Consider the following 13,304-nt stretch of genomic DNA (forward strand, 5'->3'; position numbering starts at 1 on the left):
AAAAATACCAGTGAATTACCAAAGGGGATGCTTGGGGTGCATTTCTCTAGGAAGGAAAAAAAACAGGGCCCCCAAGAAAAAGGTATTCTACCCAAGGTGTAGAATTATGAAAAAAAGTCTTTTTGCACTTAGATGGGCAGAGGAATGTACAGAATTGCAAAATTTCCGTATCTACCATGTTCACAATATAATTCAAAGGCCTGAAACTTTAAAACATGTGTCATATTTTTAGATATTTGCATTAAATGAAATACACCTGCATTAACCTGAGTATATATTATAAAGCCATATCTAAGACAAGCAGATGGGGATATTGTTCATTTGTTTGGCTGGATCCTGGCTCAAAAACTGCATTGAAGGCCATTGGAATTATTTTTCACATGCTTATGCATTGATAAAACTGATCCATAAATTGGGAGTCAAAGGTAAAATGTGAAAACAATTACAGGGATTTTGTTCTGGAATTCTGCATTTGTTTGTTTGATTGATTGATTGATTGATTTATACAGCTGCCCAATTCTGGGCAACTTACAATTTTAAGAAACATGGAAATAAAGTAAAATAATATAATGTAACATAACAAACGTAACATAACATAACAAACGTAAAACATAACATAACAAATAAAATAAATAAATAAATAAAAAGGCAGGATAATGGAATGCCAGAAATAATAACAGAAGCAACTAAGACCAACCAACACATATCTCATTCAAGGGTCTTACACCCTACACATGTTCATCCCATTATCTGGCTCAATGCTCAGGGAAGAGTCAGGTCTTGCAGAAGGACAAAGGGGTCAGGACCATCTGAATCTCAGGGGACTGATGTTCCCTAGGGCAGGCACTACAAAAGAGAAGGTGTACCCATGGTTCCCACTAGGTGACATTATTTCATGGAAGGGACTCAAAGCATGCCAGATCTCACAAGCAGAGTAGAGAAAATTGGAGACAAAGGCTCCCACAAGTATTCCAACCATGTGCCACAAAGGGCTTTATAGGTGATAACCAGCGCTGTGAATTGCCTTTGGATGCTTAGAAAGAACCAGTGTGGCGTGCGAATCAGTGATGCTACATGGAACAGTGCAGTACATCTATTAGCCACTTGCACTATCACATTCTGGACCAATTGCAGCCTCCAGGTGGTTTTCAAGGGCAAACCTATGTACAGCCCATTGCAGTCTTCAGATGGGAGGTGACCAGGGCTTGAGTGACCCTGAGGAGGATCTCCGAATCATGTACATTTGGTGCACAACTTGTGGAATTGGTACAAAAGAAGGATCCCCCCTGGCCACAACTGCCAACAGAAGCCAAGGGTCTAGAAGGACCTTCAAACTGCACATCAGTTCTGTCTGGAGGAAAGGCAGAGAGTCCCCGAGATGGTAGGAGAGGAGAGGCCTCTTGAGAGAGTAGAAACCGTGAGAAAGAGATTCAGGACAGCACTGCCTTGACCTTGTGGTTCTTAAAAAGGGGCCGCGAAGGTCTGGACAGGCTTTCAAGATTGTGATCATAGACACTGTAACAATAAAATACCATTTCTGGAATCCTTGCAGTTCCTGTTTCTTGTCCTGGCCTACCCTAAAGGGCTGACAGGAAGTTACCCAATCAAAAAAAAAGGGGGGGGTTAACCTGACAAGACTTATTCTTAATGAATCCATAGTGACAGATCAATCACTTTATTATCTACCTAGAATTCTTTCAGGTACCAATTTCCACAGACCCGCCTATCCCCCATTTGTGAAGCCAGGAACAAGAAGTAAGTAAGACTTTATTATGGTCATAGACCAGCATTCAGAAATTAGAAATAACAGTTCCCTTCCTCTGATCCTCTGATATTTTTCCTGCTTTCTCAGATGACAGACTGAGGTCCTTAGTTCTAGTTGTTCCGTAGCAAAGACCCTGCCCTAATTTCTCCAGAACATTACCTGGCAATGTTATTTAAATGCAGCAGAGTAACACTATATCCAAAAATGTCCACTTATTTAGCCTTATTATAGAGTCTGTTATGTATGCACATTCATATATGAATCCAATTCACCACCAATGTGATAAGGAGAGCTGGGCATCCATACTGAGATATCGGGAGCACTCTACCAATGACATAAAAAGCAGGAGGTGTGGTGTGGCATGTGGAAGGAATATTTACTGTGCTCAAGTGGCACAAGGGGAATGCATGATCACGGGAGGGTAAATAAATACAGTGTTTGCTATTTCATCCTGATACAGCTGAGTCTCTGGTTGTGCAATTATCAGCATCTTCTAAGATGTAACATGAGAGGACTATTACGACATCTTCTGAAGGCAAAGGACAAAGGTTGATTTATTTTGTTGAGTTTTTACTTTATTCAGGGATGGAATTGTAAACTAAGAATAGGACCATTCTGGAGTGGGGGGGGGTTTCCTTTGAGAATCTCTCTATACATACTCTACAGTTGGCTTTTTTGTATAATGACTGTAATATTTCTTTTCACAAATTAACTGATGGGACAGTGAAACAACAGACCTGTATTTTTTAAAATATTAGGCAAAATTAGCAAGAATTCTGCCATTTTCCCCTTCTATCCCAAATGACAGGAGAAAAAATGATAAACAACTCCTTCTCCTTCTTCTCCTTCTCCTCTTCCGCATACCCAGGAGGGCAAAAGAAGCAGGAGAATCCCCAGTTAGGGGCTGTGACAAATGAAGAACAGAACCTCTTTTCTTATATTTTCACATTTGAGTTATATCACAGCATCAACTTCTCATGTGATTTGGGATCAAAACATATTTACCCTAAAACTTTCCAAGGTTTTACACATTTGCTCTCCAGATGGGCCCAAGGAAGAAAGCAATTATAATTATCAAAATAATTAAGCAGTCCCTGTCCAAACCAACAGAGATTCATTGGGTGCTAAAAATATTAAGTTGTCAAGATTTCTAGAACATCATCCCTTTTCCCTTTCAATAATCTGATCATAGAGGATTTGTGAGAGTATCACACAAATCCTCTATGTTTGTTACCAATAACTTGATGATACGGTTTTTAAAAAATCTTGCATTTAGAAAATGAATATTTATAAGGTCCTGTCTAGACTTCTGTGAAAACTGAAGATCAGAAGCCCAGACATAAAATGTCTGAGATGAGACAAGACTGTTATCAAATATGCAGATGTCCTCAACATTCAGGTCTGAGAAACAGGCAGCAAGAAATCCATTACCACATAATGCCTAGATTCCTGGACTCTATACTACCAGATCTTCATTGTTGCAGAAATATCTTTTCACGTAAGAAATAAAGGCAATTTACCTAATCCTCATCTTTTAATCTTCCACCATTACTCTCCCAAGTGTGCAATGGCATTTTTAGAGAAAGGTTTAATGCCACATCCCAGGTGAAACTCTGAGAGCTTGTCATTGCCATGGAAGTTTCAAATATGTTGGAATCTTTTCTTGTAGAGGACATTTCTTATGGCTGGCATTTTATGATTTTCAGTACTTCTGAGATGAGTGAATATTGAAGGAAAATGACCTTAGAAGATTGGATTGAACCTGATGAAGTGGTGTTGAACAACAGATGGGGATAATGGATTTTCCTTTAAAAATAATATAACTGAAAATATGCCCTAGAATATATATTTTTTCTCTTTGCTTTTAACAGTGGTGACAGCCATATTCTTTCTTTCAAAATAATTCCCCTGGGTATAGTTCCATTCTGATTTGACCCTAAGGAGAAAACTTTCTTCTCTTAAATCATTGCAGCTTTCATAATTCTTGACCAGCTTTTCCTTAAAGGTAGCCAGCCCAACTTGAAAGTGTTTGATATCTTCTTTCCTCCCAAAGTCATGGATATTGCCCTTTTCTCTCTCTCTCTCTCTTTCTCTTTCTCTCTCTCTCTCATGCTTTGATTGGAAAAAATTATCTTATGGCAGTGGTTAGAGGAGGATATTTACTCAGAAAAGACACAAGAAAGAATAGACCATGAGGCTTCAGTTGTGTGTTGGGTAGATGTTATCTAAGAACAGGCGGGGGAAGAGAACAATGGTACCATACTAGGTGTAGTGTGGGCAGGTTTTACATAGAAGAGAAAATATGAATGCATTTTTCATTAGTGTATTTAAAAGCAGAAGCAAAGAGAGAAAAGAAAGTGATAATATTCAAAATTAGAATCCAGGTGGAAGTAGGGGCACTAGAAGTCATCCTGATATGAGACAAGCTCAAACCATGCCCTGGCACAGCTCCCATATGTTTCTAAGAATCAGGAGTACTTCAATTTTAATACCAGATGAAGGGCTGCTCATAGTTTGTACATTCATAATGATGTTATTAAAAGAAGGTCTACTGAGGGCCCTTCTGGCTGAAAAGTTATATGGACATCTGAATGAAATGTCAGGATTTTTTTTTTTTGTAAAAGCTTACTCAATAGCATTTATTAAGAACTTGTAGCTTTCAAATGGGTTGTGATAAAGTAAGTTTACTCACTTTATGAGAAGGCTGCAGAAGATCATAACAAAAGTGGACTCTTCAGGGAATGTCTACCAAAATCCCAGGTGTCAGTGCTTTGAACCCAACCTGCTGTGCAGCACATGCTGGGATTTATGGAAGATGTAATCCAATATAATGTCAATAGGTGAGTAAATCTCTCTTACTGTGCTACTCATTCCCTTCCCTCAGCAAATGTCACCTTCTGCAATAAATATGGGATCATAACACTTGAGTGACCCATGAACTGTAAGCTGTCATCCTAGTTTCAAGGGCAACAATCAAACAGCTATCCTGGAAGACCTAAAAATTGTTGAACTTCTCCTAGAGGTAAATATAGCTCTTTGGACTGCAAGATAAACATCTAGGATGGGATTTGAATACTAGTCATCACTTCAAAAGTTAGTGACTACATTAGAGGGAACTTTCCAGTTCTTATGCCTGGGGCTTGTGTATATAAGCCATTCCTGGGGAGGAATGGCAGCAGCAGCAGCTCAGTCTTTTCTCTTGGAATATGCTGATAGATTGCATCATTCAAGGTCTGAGTTGCAAAACTTCACACCATGGATGTTGTTACTATTTGTGCCCACAAATATATTTTCAGTCTTTTTGAAGACCATGAGCACCACTCTTTTCCCTTCTTCCTCTTACATAGCATATGAGACAAAAATGGTTGGTAACCATCTTAATTGAGAAAAGGGGGTAGTGTGGATTTTTAAGTTCCTTGTCTAGGCCAGAGCTTCACCTAGAGTTCAACAATAAAATTCTCTCTGAGAACTCAAACCTGCATACAGGAGCTAGCAGCAGAGTCAAGGACTAAGCTTGGACAATTAAGTTGCTTTGATTGCAGATACCAGAAGCCCTAATAATAAGATTAGCTAACGCAGAATCAAGCGGTGAAGCTCTCTATTTATAACAGGCCCGGAGATTAAACCCTGCATCTCCTTATAATCGACATCTGGGCAGTTTATTGTAAACCTCCCAGAGTCCCCCGATGGGAGGAGATGGGCAGGGACAAGTCAAATAAATAAATAAATAAATAATCTTGCTGTTTGTTTCTTGGCCTTAGAAGTGGAAGGAACCTACACCATGTTTTGACAATGATCTGGTCAGGTCCCAGGCTCTTTGCTTCCAGCCTCACCATTTCAGCCATCACAATCTACTTTACAATCTTCCTTTCTCTTTCTCCTCCACAGAAGACCATTCTTTTGCAACCAACTGCCAGCCAGTTCATTTTATTCACAACAGACTAAATCAATGTTCATAAAATGCACCTGCTCCAAAAAGCTGAGACCTAAGGGATGGCTTATGATGTTTTCTTGCCTGACAAAGCACCACTGGCAAGAAATGTTGGACAAGGACCAAGGACACCAAGGCTCAAGTCCACACTCAGTTGTGGAAACTCACTGGGTGGCTTAGCCCAGACTACCTATTTCACAGCATTGATGCTGATGTGAGGACTGGATAAATACACAAAGGACAAGTCTATCAAAAATTACTGGTCTTGAAGAGTCAGTATTATCTCTTGATTGAAGGTAGCATGTCTCCAAATACTAGTTTCAAGGGAACAGTGGTGGGAGAGGGGTATTTTTCATCATCTTGCTTGACAGCACCTCAGAGGCATCTGGTTGGTCACTGTGAGAAACACAACACTAGATTGACATGAGACTTGGCCTGATCCAACAGAGTTGTTCTTATGAGAATAAAATGAGGAAGACGTGTGAAATACCTTAAGATCCTAGAGGAAAGATGGAATGTAAATTAGGAGGAAGAGGATGAGATCAACATCACCATTCCATGCAGAAAAATCAATCTGGCAGTTGAATTCAAATGGCTGCCACAACAGCATTTCAGAGAGGAAGGCTAACTTAGGGGCCACAGATCAAGCTATGCACATGCATCTCAGTCCTGTAATCCCTTTCCTGTATGATCCATTCAACTTTAACTGCCTGGTACCACTGTTCCACTATGCTTATTACAGCTGACCTAGATTCTCTGATGTTGAATCAAAATTCCTTGCTTATGCTCTCTGTTGGCAGCCTCTCCTAGAACTTTTTTAGATGCCCCAAACCATCTATTGCACAGCCTTCTTGCAGATTAATATGTAATTGCTAATATATAGGTATACATATAATAATATATAGAGTAATTGATATAATTGCAAGATGGTGTTCATAATGCTACTTCAAACAGAAAAGTGTGACTCATACTTTCCCAAATGCCACCAGCTTACAGCATTATTTTCAAGTATTAACTGCCTTTCTGTTAACAGCATGAGGCTATAGCATACATTTTCCTGTATGCTTAGATATTTCTCATTCACTGGGTAAGCTCTAAAAGCAGAAAAGTGTTCACAGATGTTTAGTCATCCCTCCCACCCAGAACTCTCTCCTCCTGCCTTTCCCAATCATTTAGTTGTGTTAAATTATGGCTCCCATCATCCCAATCAATACAGAATGAAAGTCTACTAGCTGGACTCTGTTTAAGAAAGCTCAATCCCCAGAACCTAGGTTAGAATGCATGGTTGAGCCCCCTTGTGGGATGACTTTCTTTTGGATCAGTATACATTCTGTGGTTTTTTTGTTTTTCATGGTTATATCCTGCAAGCCACCCAGAATTGTACAGACTGTGATGGCCTAAAAATTTAATAAGTAAGTAAACAAACAAATGAACTATATAATGCATCTGGAGGGCAACCAGGGTGGAAAGGGGTGGTTTACTCTGAACATCAGTGGCTTTTCAAAGTTTTTTGTTTATTTGCTTTTGTTTTTAACTGTCAGTGCCAGGGACTGAACCTGAACCTGGGGTATTCTACATGCAAAGTGTGACTTGTACTACTGAGTCGCAGTCACACCATATTTCCCTATACATTTCAGTCATGTTTAAACACAAAAATAGTGCCCCAATGCTCTCACTTAAAAGTTCTATGTTGCATTCATGGAGTGTACGTAACTCTGAATGCAGCATGGAAATTAATTAAAATGAAGGTAAATACAATTTGAATTCAAGCAGGGAAACACCCAGGCAGACTGGAAATGCAGGACAGATTGTGAAACAACATTTGAGCATAGCACACAGCGGTATGTGTGGGCATCAATGAAAGTGGAATAAAGAACATTCTCTTCCAACTTCCTGTCTCATTTGTGGGATTCACAGGCTGATCATTTTCTTCCCCTTAGAAACAGAGTGCTTAATTGCACTGTTGGAATGAAAGAGAAAGAAGAGTTGAAAAGAAATTGAATCTACAGCTGTACTTAGTAAAGAAGATCTTTGTTATAATGTGTTTGACATACACTCCTGATCTCTCTTTTCCTTGGGCTCTCAAGTGCCACAGAGAGTTATACCCCCCCCCCACACACACACACACACACAACATTAGAGACTGGAAAAGCAATTACATTCCAGCCAAAGGTGGGTATGTTTCATCTTGAAGAAAGATGAGTGAAAGAGGACAGTTTCATTCTGCAAATATCTAATAGGATGTCACACAGAAAAAGATCAAGATCTGTTCTATAGTGTTAGAGAGTTGGACACAAAAAAAATTCTTTCTATAAAGGAAAGAAGATTTCAGGCGAATACAGGAGGTCCTCACTTACTGCCTGTCTCATTCAGTGATTGTTCAGAGTTACAATGGCCCTGAAAAAATAGATTTACAACTGGTGCTCAAACTTGCGGCCGTCGCAGCACCCCTGCAGTCACATGATTACCATCACAGCCAGCTTCCAACAAGCAAAGTCAACAAGGAAGCCAGCAGGAAGTTGCAAGTCACAGTCACGTGACATTGTGTTTAATGACCCGCAATGATTCACAACAACCACAGCAGAACTGACCTCATAAGTCCGGCATGGTCATGTGATGTTTCACTTAATGACCATGTTGCTTAGCGACAGAGTCGCCAGTCCCAACTGCGGTTGGTAAGTAAAGGCTACCTGTATTAAGAACAATTTCTTCAGTAAGAGAAAATTGGACAGTGGAACCAACTGTTGAACAAGATGATGAATTCCCCTTGACCAGATGTATTCAAAATGAGGCTGGATAGTTTTCTGTCTGAAATGCTTTGATCTGGATTTATTTATTTATTTGTTTATGTTTCAAATTTCTATCACCACCCATCTCTCCTGAAAAGGGGACTCTGGGCGGATTCCTGCACTGAGCAGGGAATTGGAGTCAATAGTGGGAAGTTTCAATCTTAAAGTTGGGAAGTGATGAGAATGAAAGCTTCCTCTGCCAACCTCTCACCTGAACTGGAAAATAAAGCTGCTTATTGAAAACAGTATAGAAAACCAGAATTCCTGTCTAACTATGACTGGGCAACAGTCCGCTCATTCAAAAACAAAGGATAGCAGTATATGGAGGTCTCCATGATCTTTCCCTTCAGGCCTTATTGTTTGTGTGTATTTGCTTTTTAAACATTGATAAAATTTCTTTCCCAGTGACATAAAGTCTATTATCCCACATGGAAAGGGTGTGCCTGAGAGCAAATAGTTTACAACTGCTGTGCAATGAATGGGAATGTAGGCCCGGGAATGTGACTCACTTCTCCCTCAAATTGCAGCAAAGGTTTAGCTTGCTAACTGGGTACTTTCGTGGTTTTCAAAGAGCTTCAGGTCTGGCTCCAGGAAGAGCCAATTTGGATTTATAATGCCACTACCTGTCAGACTGCAATCTTAACATATATTTGCTAGGAACAAAGTCCCTCTGAATTCATTGGGTTTAACTACCAGGGAAGTAACTGACAGATGAAACTGCACTCTTGCAATCCTAAACATGCTGAGCAAGAAATAAGCCCTTCCAAAAAGCCCTCCAAGTGAGGCTTTTTGGATTAAATCTGCTGCAAAATTGCACATTTGCTTGGTTGCAAGTGTGCAACATACTTGGCAGGTACTATGATAAGTCAGCAAATGAAGGTTCTCAGCTCAAAAGAAGAAATGCCGAAAGGAGGGAGAAAGCTTTAGGGTGATGCGGTAGAGGGAAGGTAGATACTTTCTCTCTTCCCTCTGCTTGCGGTGATTCACATATATTGCATTCTGCCACACAGAGGTTATTCCCTACATTTGCTCCTGAACAAGCTAGTACTGGCAGACCTCAAACTTTTAAAAGTCTCACATTGAGATAGCACAACTAGTTGGGATAAGGTGGCAGAAAGGCCTGCTGGCTTTATAGCACTTTGGAGATCATTCTCATGAATGGTGGATTCTGGCATAGCAGAGCACACAACTTCTTTCAAGCCATTATATTGCAGCTGGGATCATTTCAAATGCAAGAGCTGAAAGGAGGGTATAAAACTGGTAGTGGATGAGTCTCGGGAGAATAGCAGAGCAAATGAAACAGGGTAATGCACCAGCTCTACTATATTGCCCTGAAAATATCTCATAATCCCACTGCTCCATATTGACCCAGGGTTTGGGACTCAGGCTCAAACCTCAGCGCATTCCCCACGACTATTCAACATCTGTATGAAGCCGCTGGGTGAGAGCATCCATCTTTAGTTCAGAATGAAGTTGCATTTCTCCAGATAGAACTGGTTTGGAGCTTCGGGATCCCCTTGGACTCACAGCTCCTGTTCATGAGCAGGCGGCAGCTTATTCAAGAGGGTCTTTGCTGACCCCCAACTTGGGCACCAACCAAGCCCTTTTATGATATGGGAGGCTTTACTTGCTGTTACTCATGCCTTAGTCACCTTTGGAATGTACTAATACAATGTGCTCTACATGGGGCTGCCCTCGAAAAGAATTTGGAAGCTACAGCCAGTCCAGAATGCAGTGGTTTGAGCAATTATGGGCACACCTCAAGGCACCTGTATATCACCTCTACTTCAACAACTGCACTGGTCGCCAGATGGCTTCTGGGTGCAATTCAAGGTGATAGTTGCCACCTTTAAAGCCCCCCCCCCTTGGTTTAGGGCCTGGATATCTGTGGGATACCTTCTCCCAATAACACCTGCTTGTTTGCTAAGATCTAGAAGGGTGGATTTCATGTGTCTCCTTTTGATCATAGATAGCCACCTACATGCAATTTGAGTTGCTGTCCCTCTCTTCAGTGATTTGTATGGCCCCCTCCCTTTCTCTCCTGATCTTCAGAAAGTTTGTAAAGACTTGGCTATTACCCCAAGCTTCACAGCTACTATCCCTTTGGATGAATAATTACTTTTAATTGGGTTTTTGGAATATTTTATTCTTGGTGTATATGGTGGTTTTATAATGTATGATTTGGGTTTTAATTTTTGTTTATTATGTATTCATTTCATTATATATTCAACCCAAATTACAGATTTGGGGGAGTGTTCTGCTACTCAGAATTGGCTGATTGGAACAGACTGTAAGCCAAGCAAGCAAGAAAATAAATAAATAAGCTTCTGAAAAGAATAGTGGCAATATTTTTTTTCAGGCTTTTTCTACCCCACTCCCAAATCCTTGTCTTTTCTTATTACTGTTAGAGCCCTGGAAGAAAATATGAGTATCTATATCTTTTCTCTTGCAGATGAAAAACAACCCAGAGACTAACTAATTTTCAAGAGGAAAAGTAGTTGTAACTGAACAGATTAAGTATGGTAGATTCTCTTCTCTCTTGAGGTTACTTTTGGTATTTAAAAAATGTTAAGTAGAAGATATGTGATTATGGGTCTCATTTGGTTGAGGCTTTAATTGGATTACCAAGTTTAAGATTGGACTAAAAGCTGGAACACATCTTTATACTCTCATAAAGAAAAAGTAAATTTACACGTATATCTCTGAGAAAAACCAGGATAATTATTGTCTTGAACATTACTTCTTCAGCTTCATCTCTGTTAGCCAACTCCTAAAATAGGCTGTGCTAAACAGACAGAAGCTGATGTTTATGGATGCTGCTGAGATATAAATAGATTTCCAATGGCAAACTGCATAATGGGCTTTCCATTTTCATAATTTTGAGACAAAGTTCTTAAAAGCTAGAAAAGAAACTCAGAAGCAACTCAGGTCATTTGTATAAATAATGCTACTGGAAATGCTCAGCTTTTAAAATGTTTTAATATTGCTGTTCCTTCTAGAAAAAGAACTGGCATAATAATGAAGGTTGATGCCAGAAGACTGCAGCTTAGTGGTACAGAACATGCTTTGCATGCAAAGAATTCCAGGTTCAGTCACCAGATTTCCAGACAGAGCTGGATGACATCCTGAAAATTCATTGCTAATTAGTGTAGAAAGTACTGGACTCTTTGGACCAATGATCTCAGAGGCAGCTTTTTATATTTTTATGTTTCTAAACTCCCAAATATGGAACAAGATAGGGAATATACACATATCTGATATGATTCAGAAGCCTGCTCATAAAACTGAACAACTGCAGAAGTTTTGAATTTTGGGGACTCAGGTCGTTTCAGAGAGCTGAAATGCTCTCTTGCACAATATCATGCTCTCTCCTCTGCATTATTAGATGGCATGTATTAAAAAGTACCATTGGCTGAAAGGCTCTGCCCCTTTGACTCTGGAGAGGTGGAAACCACAGGACACGTTCTTCTTCACTGCTCCTTTTACAGAGATACTCGAACCAGATTTATCCTCCCTCTGATAGCAGATATTGTGGTTGCTCAGACTTGGCCTATGCCCAGATGCTGCTCATTGATGAACTGCCTTTTATTACAGCGCACATGGCTAGGTTTTGCCCGGCAGCATGTAAGATCTGCTTCTGATGGGCCAAGATGTATTCTATGTAATCTTAGATATTTTCAATTTTTTTGTAATTTTACATATTATCACATTTTACATAAATTTTAGATGCCATCATGTTTGTGTAATTTTACATGTTATCACATTTTATGTAATTTTAGATACTACTTTTATAACCTAGACATAGATTGCTCCTTTTGGACTTTACTCTTGGCTTCTAACCAGGTTGTTTTATACATGCATTTTAACTTTGTCTTAAATTTTATTTACTGTCTCTTAAGAAAGATCACAGAGCACTCATGGGCACATTGCTTGTACTGGTCTAAACTGACTGACTGATTGACTGATATGAGTCAATGGGGGAGGGATTAGTCTTTGTGAGTGCAGTACATACTGTTCACATTAGTTAAACTAAAGCACACTTTGACAGCCTCCAGGTTAGATTACTGCAATCTTCCACTGAAAAGGCAACCTTTATTTTCTGCCACCAATGACCACCATCAAAATGCTTCCCGTCTCAGCTTTTTTCCTTCCCTGCCCCAAATGCATGGAACACCTCTGTTATGCTACCTCCCTTTATTTCACTGAAATCCTTTCTCCAGATTTAACTCATTCTGTGTCCTAACTTAGAGCGAAGAACCACACTGAGATGGTCTCTAGTGTTTATTGAACTACTCTGGTAGATAGAAAATCCTGCCAAACTGAAAGACCGTAGGAAACCCACACAGTTAAACCCAAAACTCAAGGCGAGTCTGCTCTGACTTTCTTTGAAGGAAACTATGCATGCGTTTTTCCCCCTGGATGGGGGCCCCCTCCTGCTCACCATCAGTAGTCATGACATTCTGTCCATTAAAAGTGTGGCTGAAGCTGATGCGAACTGAGTTCAGAATATCTGGGAGCAGCTACTTGACCATCTTTGCTTCATTCCTGGATATGTCTGTATGACAAAGTAGTCAGCCATATCTTAGCCTAAGATGTTGTATGAATCCTCCTAGCATCTGTTCAGTTCAGTGTGATGTCTGCAATGAGAAAAGCTGGTTGGATAGGCCTGATTCAATTAATCTTGAGTGTGTTGTACAACTATAGCATTGTAGCTTGTGTAATTTTGGATTCACATGTGGTGTGCACCCAACCACTGTGGTCTGTAACCAGTTTTGGGCTCAGTGAAGTGAGTAAAGTGCAAATCGTTAGGGGTTATAGT

The sequence above is a fragment of the Candoia aspera genome, chromosome 8 (assembly GCF_035149785.1).
Source record: "Candoia aspera isolate rCanAsp1 chromosome 8, rCanAsp1.hap2, whole genome shotgun sequence".
Lineage (NCBI taxonomy): Eukaryota > Metazoa > Chordata > Lepidosauria > Squamata > Boidae > Candoia > Candoia aspera.